The sequence below is a fragment of the Ceratotherium simum genome, chromosome 9 (assembly GCF_057802395.1).
Source record: "Ceratotherium simum simum isolate JZ-2026a chromosome 9, ASM5780239v1, whole genome shotgun sequence".
In the NCBI taxonomy this organism is placed as follows: Eukaryota; Metazoa; Chordata; class Mammalia; order Perissodactyla; family Rhinocerotidae; genus Ceratotherium; species Ceratotherium simum.
In genome coordinates this window covers 66,496,824-66,511,440 of record NC_141908.1, presented here as the reverse complement: position 1 = coordinate 66,511,440, position 14,617 = coordinate 66,496,824, and positions in this window count along the sequence as shown.

The following is a 14,617-nucleotide window of genomic DNA, read 5'->3' as shown; positions in this document are numbered from 1 at the left end:
TTTGTGAAAACATAACTGTTAGACTTCCTGTTTCTGAAAGAAGGAGCATTGTTCCAGTGCCTTTTCACTGTTCATCTGTCATTCTGTATCTGGAATGTTTTGTAATACTTGCATGTTTCTTAGACCAGAACATGTAGGTCCCCTTGTGTCTCAAGGTTTTTTTTTTTTTTTCTCCTTAATTGCATTTGTTGGCTCCATTTTTATTTTTTCTTTAAGAATAAAGAGCTGGGGCCATCCCAAAGGACAAGCCATGCACACAACTTTAGTTATGTATCTCTGCAAAGCATCGAATTAAATGCACGCTTTTGTCATGTCAATGGTTTTCGTTTTGTGGAATTCCTTTGAACATATTAGATCCATTTCATTTCCAATAGTGAAAAGTAAGGTGTTGTAGTATTCCGTTTGTTTAGAAGATAAAACAACAAATACCTTCCATTGTGTATATGCTGGCTTAGAAATGAAATTCAATTTGCAGCCTCACTCACAAAGGCTACATGATGCCAATTATCACTGTCTATGCCCTTAAAAATCTCAGGGTAGTATTATTGATAAAAAGAGAAAAGCAACTGATTTTTCATGGTTGAATAAACTGTGATAATAAAACATCTGTCTCAAAGTGTATCACATATGAATTTAGCCTAAATGTTTTCAGAGTTTTATTTTCACCATTTGTTTCACAACATTGTTTTTCCCCAAATTGGTTATTATTTGAGCTCTACATATTGAATTTGAATATTGGTATACCTAAAGATGTTTGTGAGTTTTTTTTGTGTTAAAACTTCCTTCGAGTCCAACCTATACAAGTTGTACACATTTAGATAGATGAGCTGGAAATATGTGGTGATTCTCCTAGGTCAAAAACACTAACAATCTTTAACTATAGAAATACCAGTTCTTATCTGGAGCTCAAGAATGTTACAAGTAAAATGCTGCCCCAGACAATTCCAAAGACCCTCCGATTTCTTGCCTAAGTTCTAGATTTATAAGTTCCATTAGACTAGTGGACTTCTTTACCTTCATGTCCAACAGATACCTCAAACTCTACATGATCAGAAGTGAAATAATCTATGACTGGGGAGGATGGTGACATTAATTTATTATTAATTTATTAAAAAATACAAATGAGAGGCCAGCCCTGTGGCATAGTGGTTAAGTTTGGTGCACTCTGCTTTGGTGGTCCAGGTTCGCAGGTTCGGATCCCGGGCGTGAACTTTCATCACTCATCAGCCATGTTGTGGTGGCGACCCATATACAAATAGAGGAAGATTGGCACAGATGTTAGCTCAGGGCTAATCTTCATCAAGCAAAAAAAAGCAGAAGATTGGTGATAGATGTTAGCTCAGGGCGAATCTTCCTCAGCAAAAAAAAATAAAAATAAAAAATACAAGTGAAAATTTTCAAAATTAACTAAATAATCAATTAAGAAATGAATAAAGAAGAAAAATAGCAAAGAAAGCACAAACAATGCTGAATAACTCTCAAACTCATAACACAAAATTTGGCAAATTACGGCCAGGTTCAGTGTAATTTACCCCAAATTGAAAAGAGAGCCAAAGAAATTATAGACAACATCTTTTCTCAAGAGAATAGTGTTATATGGCAGAAAACAAGTGCAAAAGAAATATGGAGGAAAAAACCCCACAATGATTGAAACTACAACACTTAGAATCCCTGTCCCACCATGAATAAAGAGCATCTCAAGCTAACTTTTTTCTTTGAAATTGTGAAGATTTCGGGAGAGATTAAGAATCTCTCAAAAGCTAATTTAGGTACTGGGGTTCAACAGTGGCAAACCAAGGCAATGATGCCACAATGACAACCAAAAGCTGGTGGAGCGTGGGGCATACCAGTAAGCTGATTTTTTATTAAAATAGCTGGTTTGCCCAAGAGCAGTTTTTCTTCTTCACCTCCTTTATCAATGCATCAATTTATTCAGTACTTAAGTGTCGGTATTCCCCAGGGATCAGTCTTTTTCTCTTTACCTTTACACTCAATACTCTCTCCTGACCAACCCTTACTCATGCCCATGACTTTAATTACTGCCTATGTGTCAATAGCTCCAAATGCATATACGCAGCCCAAATCTCTCCTTGGAGCTAGAGAAATGCATATATAAATGTTTAACTCACCATCATCATTTGGGAGTCAGAGGTTCTTGTAACTTAGTGTGTTAAAAAAAAATTTCATAACTTTTCTATTTCAAAGCTGGTTTATGTTCTGTGCCAGAAACCTAGTATTGCTAAGTATTTTCAATTTTGCCTTCTAAGTCTTCCTTACAGCCATACCCTTCTCTCCGTCTCCACTGCCTCATCTTAGTCCACATTATTATCATCTCTCACCTGGGCTCCGTTAATAGCCTTCTAACCGATTTTCAGGCAAACATTCATGCCCTGTTCTGATCCATTCTTCCCACGAGAGCCAGAGCTGTCAATTTGAAATATAAATCTGAATATGTCAACTTGCTCTCCCCCTCGACCCAACACAATGCACACACACATACACACACACATATCTTAAAGAGCTTCAGTTGGGGCCGGCCTGGTGGCACAAGCGGTTAAGTGCGCGCGCTCCGCGGCAGCGGCCCGGGGTTCGCCAGTTTGGATCCCGGGTGCGCACACATGCACCGTTTGTCAAGCCATGCTGTGGCGGTGTCCCATATAAAGTAGAGGAAGATGGGCATAGATGTTAGCCCAGGGCCAGTCTTCCTCAGAAAAAAAAAAAAAAGAGGAGGATTGGCAGATGTTAGCTCAGGGCTGATCTTCCTCACAAAAAAAAAAAAAAAGCTTCAGTGGTATCTTCTAGGACAAAGACCAAAATCCTTAAACTCTATGAGGCTCTGGTATGACCTGACTCCTGCCTACTTCTCAAGCTTCATTTTGCCACTATCTATCTGCTTTACTCTCTGCTCCACACAACGGATTTCTGTCCATTTCCTAATAGCCAGATCCCCATCCTGTCAAAGGCCATTTGGGTATGTATCCCTTTGCCCAGTTTACTTGTACTCGTCTTTTAGAACTCTGCTTGATGCTACATTCTCACGAAATCCTTCCTAGGCTCCTCACCCTTCACTACCACCCAGCTTAGATAAAGTACCTTGTTATAAATTTTCTTGGCACCCTGTATTTTCCCTTACAGCACAAATTATGATGCTTTATATAGTTGTATGATTATTTGATTAGTGTCAGTCTTCTCTGTTAATTGTATTTGTTACAAGGGCAGGAGCTGTTTACAAAGATCTAACATACTGCTTGGTTTTGTGTTTGTTCAAAATACATTCATTGAGTGAATGATGAGAATTTTATGCTGTGTAAACCAAAATGTACATTTAGAGTATTAATACTTGATTTATGTCCTAGTGTGAATCATCTGTCATTACTATTGTATTATTATTATTGCTTCTCTTAGTATTACCGGATAGAAAACATAATAGAAGAAATGATTCTACCTACAATGGCAATGACGACACAACACTAAGTACTAAACATGACAAGAAATTTGTAGACCCTGATTGAAAAAAATTTTTGACTGAGATATGTAAAATAAGATGAAAAATGGGAATAAATGTACCTTATTCTCACACAGGGAAGCTCAATATTTGAAAAATGTAGTTCTTTTTCCTAAATGAAATACAATCTCACTCAAAATCTCTCTAGGATCTTAAACACATGGAACATGACAAAACCATTCTAAAGTTCGTTGGAAAAAAAAATATTCAAGAAAAGTGATAAAGAATTCCCCAGAAAACAGAAATGATGAGTGAAGTAGGGTCATTGACACTACTAGATATGAAATAAATAATAAAAAGCTACTGGCCGTGGTGAAAGAAGAGAATTCAGAAATGAATCCATGCATCTATATTAGAATTTAGTATATAATTCAATTAATTATCATTATTCAGTAAATGGTATTACAGAAACTTGATGGATATTTGTCATTTTAAAGCATATTTCCTTCCTTAATCCTTATGCAAAAACATTTCTCAAATGGACTGAAGATTTCAATTAAAAAAAAAACCCTCTAAATATATTAGCATAGAATATTCTGAGTAGTTTAATAATCTTGGAACGAGAATGAAAACAAATATATAAATAATAAAATAAAATGTTAGACGATCAAATTCTAAAACTCTAAATAAGCATGCTTATAAGCATGTTCAAACTGGGAAAAATTTTGTAATAAATATGACAGAATAGGCTTACTTGCAATACTTGCAAAAGTCCTTAAGAATTAGTAAGAAAAAAACCAAAGGTATGCAAAACCCTATATAGATCATTCACAAAAGCCATAATGTAGAGGCAGATAAACATGTAGAAGATACTTAATATCACTAGAAATAAAAAATGCAACTGAAACAATGATATTAAATTCTATCAGAATTTGAGAAATATTAAAATGTCTGATTGTATTAGGTGAAAAAGAAGATGCAGAAAACACATAGTTTTTTTCTGTTTTTCCCAGTAGATGTGGAAAGTATAGTTAAAGTCACTTTCTCAAATTGGTTTATTCAGCACTCCTGTAAATGTGAGAAGGTAGTGTGGCCAGATGTGAGCTGGGGGTAGGAGAAAGAGCAGGATACACTGGGGTATCTTCCAGGACTGCCAATTTTACCAGATGACAAGTAATTTAAAATCTCATTTGTAAAAATTACAAATATAGATGTGAAATAGAGTGAAACTTAAAATCCACACTATAAAACCAATTTCACAATGGCGGCTGATTGATTTAGACTACAGCCTAAGAATCTATTGTGGACGCATGTTCTGCATGTGCATTTCACGTAAAGATACTGATATTTTTTATTTGGAATGTAAAATGATTATCCAGTCAATGCTATAGGAAGTCACTTCATGCTTTGTATGCTGTTTTTACTATTTAATGGGTAAAACAGAACAACACACCAACTAAATTGAATAAATACATGGTGATGACGGATCTTAACGAAGAATGCACAGTGGAACCATTGGGCTGACACATCTAAACTAGGCTGAGATTTGGAAAGGAGGGGAAGAAAAGAAGAATAAAAAGGTTTTTATTAATGAGTCTGGAGGGATAAAGGCAGTGTCTTGAGCAAGGGAGGCATACCACACACAAATAACAACATAGATCAAGGCATGGAGTTCTGAAAGGATATGGCTTTGGGGAATCCCAAGTGGGCTGGCATGGCAACAGACTGCATGCAAGGAGTTGTTGGGAGATAAATTAAAGAAGTAGGAAGAGGTGTCATGAACAGACCTGTATGCCAAGCTGAACAGATTGAAAATTATTCTGAAGGGGTTTTTTTATGGAAACTATTTTTAGTTCTCAGCTAGGAATGTAACTGTACCCTCTAGAGAGCCTCTGGAAACACCCTCCTCTCTTGAGGAGGGTGTTTGTGGTTATCATAAAAATTGGGAAATATTCTAGGCATTTTGTGGATGGGCCAAAAGATGTTGAATATCTTGCATGCAGGCCAATCCCGTTGAACAAAATCTGAACCATCCAAAAGATCAAAATACTAAAATGTTTTAAGTAAGTAAGACAAGTGTTATGATTTGTGTATTAGAAAGATCACCTTGGCAGCGATACTCAGGGAGAATTTTTAACGTGAGTGAGACTGAAATCAGAGATGAGTTAGAACAATGTTGGAGAAAAAGAAACAGGGAGTGGGAAGTCAAGGCGACTGAGGATGGAGAAAGATGGATTTGGGAGATATTTAAGAAACAGAATCAATAGAATCTGATGGAAAAGTGAGAGGGTGAGGCAGCAAGGAATTTAGGATTATTCTCAGGTTGCTGGCTTGAGTAGCTGGATGGAAAATGATAGCATTTACTAAGATGGGGAATAAAGAAGCAGACAGGCTGTGGATGTATGTGATGTGTCTGTGGAGCATCCAGCTGGAGATAGGTTAGGGTTATACCTAAATAGATGCGAGCCATCATATCGAGGAGTTGTTAGAGCTTTGGGTGGGAATGGGATCTCTCAAGAAGGATGTAAAAGAGCAGTGAGCTAGGACAGATCACTGAGAACACTGACGTTTAAGGGGAAAAGAGAGGAGGAAGAAAGTTATATTCCTGTTACTGAGAATATTACTTCTTAGTTATAGAATCCTGGACCTTGGTTGTCAAAGGTAACCATGAACTTTGGAAAAGAGAACTTGAAGCTACCTCTTATGCTATCATGCAGTCCTTAGTCTCATTTTTACACTTTCATGACTAAACTCAAGAAGACCAATAAAAGAAAATATGAAGAAAGATGAAAGTTCTGGTTGAAAATCAATCTAGGCAAAGACAGCGGTGAGACTGTTGTAATAGGGAACCCTAAAAATGAAATTGTACTAATTGAGCATAATCCTATATAATTTATGCTTGTAATTCTCTGCTGGATTTTATTTTGATGCCATCAGCAAACATCTCAAATGATATTTAATTCACTTTAGTGCCTTACCATGTGACTATCTTACAAGTTAAAAAAATGGAAACCCTGAGATTGCATTTATTTTTATCAAAGAATATGAGTCCCCACAATTTAAGGAGTGCATGCCAAAGGCCTACGCATATACGCAATTATGTTAAATGCCGTCAATACTGTAAGAGATTGGTCTGTACATGTGTGAAGTAACAAATGCGGATTCAAATGGTAATAAATGGAGGAAGGTAGCAGCGCCATGTCAATGTGAACAATTTTCCCAGCAGCTGAAACTGTTATGCGATAGATCTCATAATGAAAGGCAGCTGGAGATATACAGAATGATCACCCTTGGTAGCCACTTTAATCAGAAAAATGCAACAGAACTTGAAGACATCTGTAGTCAAAATGTAAGCCCGAAATATTCAAATAGGAAACTGCAGTCCAAGCTCCTCCCCGAGACATCTGACATGTCCTTTCCTTGCACAATGCTGTGCTCTGTGGGTTCTCACAGGCAGTGACTCCCTTATTCCTTCAAATCTGTGCTCTTGCTGAAGACAGTCTCCAGGTGGTTTAAATTCAGGACAAAATTTGAAAATCAGACCCAAATCTTTTTTATCGATGGCACTAATGATACCTTCCTTCTGTTCAGTTTCCTCTCTGTGCTCATAGCCCTTGAATTAACCACAATATTAGCCCCCAAAATTAAATCTTCCTTTTCTTAAGCCATTAAAAGCTACAAGATGCCAAATCAGACTCTTGGTGATGCTTCCTCCACATGTTCCCTCCCTCCGCATACACACCATGCTGTCCTTTTCCCCTTTCTTTTGAAAGTTTTGCTCCCTAATGATTTCATCCGGAGCCAGATGATTTCATCGACCATCTGTATAAGGATAATTTCCAAGTCTACTTAGCCACCCCTGACCTAGTATTCTCCAATCAGTCACACATTTTATCATGTTCAACTACCCTTCCAAATGAGTCAATGTCATGTTGAACTGCCACGTAGAAAGCTGTGAGTAAGACTGGAGTTGTGTAACTTTCCACTTAGTCCTTCTCTATTAAACAAAAACATCTCCTGCATGACTTTTGATATACTCCTTTTGCTGTCCCCATTTTCCCCTCTTAACCTAATTTTCCCAGTAAGTATGTCTATGCTCTGTGACTCTTTCTTCAGTCTAGTCTTTGGAAAAAATGTGCTCTGATTCCTTGCCAAGGTTCTTTAGTCTTATCTCCTTCTTCCCTAAAACGTGAATTCATCCCTCCTTCTTCCACAGTAGATGTCTCTTCGTTGCCTGCAAATCTGATCCTGTCTCCCTGCACTTCCCTTGCCCTTGTGCTCTCCTCAGGCAATGGTCTTTCAATATTTGAAACCCTTATATGGCTCTACAATGAGAAGCAGATTAAAGAAGCAAAAACCAAAAACCTTTCACCTTGCTATTCTAGGCTCTCTGGTCCAGACTATACTTCCAGCCTTTCCTCTTATATCACTGTATGAAACCCATGCTCCATCTGAAACTGGGCTAATTTGAATTGCCAAATATACCTATCACTGCACCTCTTTCCTTACAGTATTTTCTGTAGACCTCCTTTCTCTCTCCTTGAAAACATTTTATTATTTAAAGTCTGCCTCAAATACTACCCTCCTCTTATAGCTGTTCTTGAGGGTCTCCAAGTAGACAGGAATGTTCCTTCTTTATGCCTTTCTATTACCTCACATCTCTCTAACACAACTTATTATGCTGAGTCACGTAACATATTATTTACCAAATTTCATAGTGTCTCATTCTCCTTGAATCTTCTTGAGCACTTGGTTCTGGGCCTTGCATTTCGTTATTGCTCCAATAATGTTGCTAAGCTGAAATGGAAAGATTTAGACAGCCTGGATTCTTCACTGTCCCATGGACATGGAATAATTCCTGCTTCTATTTCTCCTCTTCTTTTGTTTCTTAGTCTGAAATGGCTTTCCTTTTCTCCATGTTTACCAAAATCGTATCTCTTCTTTATTGCACAACTCAAGTTTTATCTTCTTAAAGAAGACTTGTGGCAATATAATCATCACCAGCCAATTCTTTTTCTGACCTACTATCTAAATCTTGTATGGTTGGCCCAGCACAATTTAGCACTTAATCATTCACCATCTTGAATTCTTTTGTACCGTTTCATGTGAGTTCAACTTATCTATTGTAGACAACACATTCCTAAAGAGGAGCAATCATGTGTTATATTTTCCTATAGCATTTAGCAGAGTGCTGAGCATCGAGTAGGAGCTTGTAGTAGATAATTTGTTGCTCCACCCATATTCTCTCTTGAAAGCCAAAGCATCCACCTATCGCCCCCTGGGAATATCTGTTACTGAGGACTCACAGCCATGCCCCTCATTGACAGTTGCCCTCAGTCACCAAGACTACCTTACTGAAGGTAACCCCCACCCCTTCCAGGTTCTGGCCCATAGTCAATGGCTGTCTGGGTCAAGGATACACAGACCCTTCCCTCTCACTGTGAGTTATAACTACTCTGAAGGGCCATCTCAGCTCCGGAGCTTCTTGTAGGATTGCCTGAAACCTCAATGTCCATTCCATGTGGTCAGCTTCTCCTTCTGTCCAAACCTGCCTTTCTGTACCTCCCTCAATAAATGACTCCTCAATAAATCTTCTGCACTTAAGTCACCATCTTAGAGTCTGTTTCCAGGGAACCCAATCTAAAACAGGCTTAAATCTTTATTTTTCTCTCCCACCTTTTTAAAATTTCAAAATTGCAACAAGCATATCACTGCTTTCACATCATCTCTAAACTGGTGTGAAATATACTAATTCCCATTTATAAACTTTATGGACCACACAGAGTAATCTTACTTTTTTAACGAGAATCATGTCAGATATGGTTAACATATGCCAAGTAAATCTGTGCATTTTAGTGAAAACACTCAGGAGTTTTAAAGGGAAATATTTTTTGAACAGATTTAAAGAGATGAGAAGAAAAAGGAGGAGCAAAAATATCATCAGAGAAGAATTTGTCTAGAAAAATATTGGCTATGGATAATAGTGTCTTTTTTTCTTTATGGCATTGACTCAAAGGCAGTTCTTCATAAGATTTCTGGAAGGGATTCTTCACCAGGTTTTGTAGGGGTGGCAACCTGGGGAACATGAAGGTTTGAGGAGAGCTTTCATGTATGCTCTGTTGTATAGAATGTTCTCACCAATATTGTGTCAAGCTCACTTCGTGAGTTATGACTCAATGGAGTCTGAAAGGAAAATATTTTCACAGTTTATGACTCACTTTTAAAAATAAGCACATTCCTTTAAGAAAGAACCCAGACAAGTAAAATTTCAATATAAACTAAATAAAAGTAAGATCACTTTGATGTGATTTCTAACTTCAGAGCCATTACTTTTTAAAAATAGTTTCCTCTATATTTTTCCTGATTATTACCAAAATCAAAATATTTTTTTTCAAGGAAAAAATGGTGTCATGTTAAATGAAATAAGCACCATACAAAATTGCATATATAGTATTGTGAAAATTATGAAGAAGACTTTAAGGAAATATCCTCTGATGTGGAATATGGATCATTAATTTTTCTTCTTACTTTTCTGCATTTCCCAAATATGCTATAATTACTGTATAAATTTCATCCTCAAGACTTATAAAATAAATTTTATAAGTGAAATATTTTTTGCTAAATGCCTGTTTAAAGGTAAAGAGAGTTGTATTCAATTCTCCATCAAGAAAGAGATAAAAAGCGATAATATGACTGTGAATTAGATTTCATTATGTCACTCTTTGGCATCTATAGGACATAGGGAAACCTATATAACCTCATTTGGCCTCACTTTTTAAAATCTGTAATTACTGGCCTTGAAATACATCAACTCTAAGCTTACTCATCCTCTTATGGAGGATATTATATGCTATAATTCTAAAATTTTAACAACACACTTTTTTTTTTTCACTTGGCGTCTAGGTCACTACACTTGCCTAGTTTCCCTCCATTCCTTCTCCATGTCTTTTGCTGCTTCCTCTTCATTTCTCTAACTGGTAAATTTGAAATATCCCAGAATTCAGTCCTTATACATTTTCTCCTTTCTTTCTACACTCAAGTGCTTGATGATCACATCAACTTCCATGGATATAAAAACCATACATATGCTGAAACTCCTACATTTATTTCTCTAACCTGGACCTCTCCTCTGACTTCCAGATTTGTATGTAACTGCCAATTCAGCAAGTCTACTTAGATGATTGATAAGCATTCAAAATGTAACCTGCTCAGCCTGAAATCTTGAGCCCTAGTCTCCTCCATCTCAGCTATTGGCAGCTCTCTTCTCCCAGTTACTTAGGCCAAAAGCTTTGGATTCATGCTTGGTGTCTCTCTTTCCCTTAAACCACACATCCAATTTATTAGCACTTGCTGTTTCCTCTGTGTTCAAAATATATCCGGAACCAGACTACTCTGTCTCTTCCACTATTACCATCCTGGTGGAAGCTACTATGATCCTTGGCTCAGATGATTGCAATGGACTCCTATCTGTTCTCATAGATTCTGTTCCAACACACTGTTATCTCAAAAGAGCAGCCACAACAACATTCTAGAACTGTAAGCCAGATCATGCCATCTGTTTGCTCAATGGCTTCTCATCTCTCTGAGAGCAAAGGTCAAAGTCCTCACAGCAGACAAACAAAAGTAGGGTGGCAGTATAATATCACCAAATCAGACTACTTAGAAGAATTCTAAAATGCTAAATGTTATGAGACATCAAAAAAATACACATAAACTGGGGCTTTCCCAGGCATATCTGGATTCATGGTCACCCTTCTTGTAAGACTCCAGACAATCTGTCTTCCTCTCTATTTCTGTGGTCTTTTCTTGTACTACTTTCCCATGTGCTAACTCTGCTCCAATCACGCTGCCTTTGTTTTTCCTTGAACACACCAAGAATATCCCTCTATCAAGGACTTTGCAGTTGCTGTTCCCTCTGCTTGGAATGATCTTCTTCAAGATCTCCACATTGCTTGCTTCATGAAAGATTTGAAAACATTCGTGGGGCTCTCAATTAGGACATAGAATATATGGTCTTTGGTTCCACGAAATGCAGATGTAATTTTGTGAGTTATCATTAGCTAAAGTGATGACTGAAGTGGTAGAAATAGATGAGATTGTCAAGAAGAGATATTAGAGTGATTAATGGCACTCTAATGATTGGCTAGAGGAAGATGATGGAGATAGAGAAGGAATGGCCTAGCAATGGGAAAAAATTCACTTAGGATAAAATATTTTCTCGGTGCTTGGTACAGATTAGATGCTTGATAAACATCTTAGGACTAAGTGGCTTACTAAATAAATGCACGCTTACATAAATTATGGTATATGAATGAGCGATGATCGTCCTAGAAGTGAGTAATCAAAATCCCAACTCAAGTTTAGAGTAAGATTCTGAATCCCTAGCAATTATTGATAATTTATAATTACTATTAATAATTCTCCCCAAGACATGCATTTTCTTCTCACATGGTAACTTGGGTTTCTTTTGGAGAAAGAGTATGATAAATATTTTAGACTGTTTACATCAGGGCTTAGAGAATTATCTCTAAAGTCACATTGTTTGGGATAAAATCTTGGTTCTCCCTCTTACTAGCTATGTGACCTTGGGCAATTTACCTACTTTCATATCTTATTTTCTTATTTTGGTTAAATGAAGATGATAGTACCTCCTAGGACTCAAGTGAGTAATACATCAATGAGTAAATTTAAAGTGACTAGAATAATAGTTGGCCCACGTTACCTGCCCATTAGTTGTGTTATTGCAAGAGACTTCCTCCAAAGCACTGAATTTCTTCTTCATTTAAGATGAAGAACTCAGTCTAGAAACTGGATGATAGTCTTACAGTCTGTGTAGTTGCTCAGCTAAGTTGTCTTTTCACTTGCATTGAAATTTTCATTATTATTTATAAAAAACTAAGTGTGACTGTCACAAGCAGCCTGTCTAAGAGGGCCTATAATTTTCTTACAATTATTTTCACTTGTTTCTGGTAGTCTAGCGATGCCGTCTGGCATGGAATCCTGTCATCGCCATTGAAATCAAGAAGCTTATTTCAGCTGGATTCTTTTCTCCTTCCATCTCCAGACTAAAGACACACTTACAGGGAGGTTTTCAAAAGTGCTGGCACACGTCTCACTGTGTAGTTCTCAAGACTTTGGTCATCCACTTTGGGAATACCGTTAGAAGGTGAGTGATGTGTCTCATGTGAGAAACTATTCCAACATTCTATCTTAAGTTTTTGAATTACGTCCTCCTTCTGCCAAGAAGTTTGTGATGTCTCAAATTCATTTAGTTTGGGCTGCCTTTGAGGCCTGGTTCAGTCAACCAACTATGTTAATAATTATAACCTTCCTAGAACTCTCTGATACTTTCACATATTGATAAATTTTGTCTAATCTGATTGCACAATTTTCCTTTGTCTAGTACCTCACAACCGGCTCCCACATATATGGCCCAGATTTTAGACAATATTAATTAATTAAATCCTTCCATTCTTATGTGTAAGCCTCCTCCTGAGATTGACCTTCTAATTGTCACCCTCCTGAAGCATTCTGGGCTATGCTCTAGTTATAAATCTGGAGACAATAAGCAGTGGATGTAGTGAGGTATGATGAGGATTGGTCTTTTCTTGTGGGCATCTTGCATTTCAAGAAAGGCAGAAATACTACCAGGTGGGAAATAAGGGGTCATATTTTAGATGGCTAGAGAAGTTTAATGTGAAACAGGAATGTTTGAAGAGAATTCTTCCATAAACTATATTCAAATTTCTGGGATCCTATTATTTCCCAATTATGTAGCAATCAAACAGAGAATTAGAAAATCCATTTAGATTTCTGTTGAAGTTTTGTGATCTGCAGAATTAAGATTTACATTTGCTTTTCAGTTATCTCAGACCCATGCAAGGAATGAGTTTTTAAATATTTTTTTAATATTTATGTTCTTTTAGCACAGTCAGAGAAAGGTCATAGCTTCCCTTCTACACCTTGAGCCAAGAAGTGAGGGATTTGAACTTGTCATTCTTTTTCTGTGTATCAACAGTAAAAACAGCCACAGCCCCACACCGTCCTGCAATTTCTCATGAAATCTGAATATGCTATTGTATAGCAGAGGCCACTCATGTTCTTAGACCTTAGACCTTGACTTCAAAGTGTGAATCACACCAAGTGACCACAGATGGTGAGTCCTGTTTCCATAGACGGCCAAGGTTTCGTCCCTGGATATAAACTGGATTTTCTTACATTTTTCCCTAACCAGTGCAAACATTTGACCCCATAGTCTTTTCATTTTCCTGAATTTCTGCTGCCTGTCATCACTGCTGTTATGGATTGCTGGCCTAGTCAGAGTTCCTGGTTGCAAACAACCTAAACCAACTTGGGCTGATGTAAGTAGAAATGTAATTTATAGATTTTATCTGAAGTTCAGGGAAATTCAGGGAAAGCTCTAGAACCCAGGATCATCAATGAACAGATATGAAGAGCATGCTGACATTCAGAGCCATCTTCAGAATCATACCCCAAAAGCAGCCTCATGAAACCATAATAAAACTGGACACTGGATGCCATTTCTGGCACTACTGGCCAAGCTTCTTTTGAAATCTGGCTATTGCTCCCCTGACTACAGCTGTGACCACCACCAACATGGATTTTCTATTTTCCTTACTTCTTTGAGTCACTACTGAGGCAGAATACTAGCCCTAAATAAGTCCACATCCTAACCCCCGGAACCTGTGAATATGTTATGCTACATGGCAAGGTAAGGAGGAATTAAGGTTGCAGACGGCATTAAGGTTGCTAATCCGTTAACTATGAGATGGGGATTATCCTGAGTTATCTGGTTGGGCCCAATGAAATTATAAGAGTCCTTATAAATGAAAGATGAAGGCAAGAGTGCCAATGTCAGAGTGATGCAATGTGAAAAAGATTCGACCAAATATTGCTGGCTTTGAAGATGTCTAAAATAAACTCCAAGTAATTTAATCTTTTAACACATAATGCAAACAGGCTTTCTTTCTGCCTCTCTCTCTCTATCTCTCTCTCACTGTCTGTGTCTATATGTATATGAATAAAATGTTTCTGGAAAGAGAACTGACGTGAGAACCGTTGACATTGGTTGTCTCTAGCTTGGAGGACAAGTAGACTAAGAGTCTTGACATTTGACTGATGGAATTTTAATTTTTGAAAGTATTATTATTT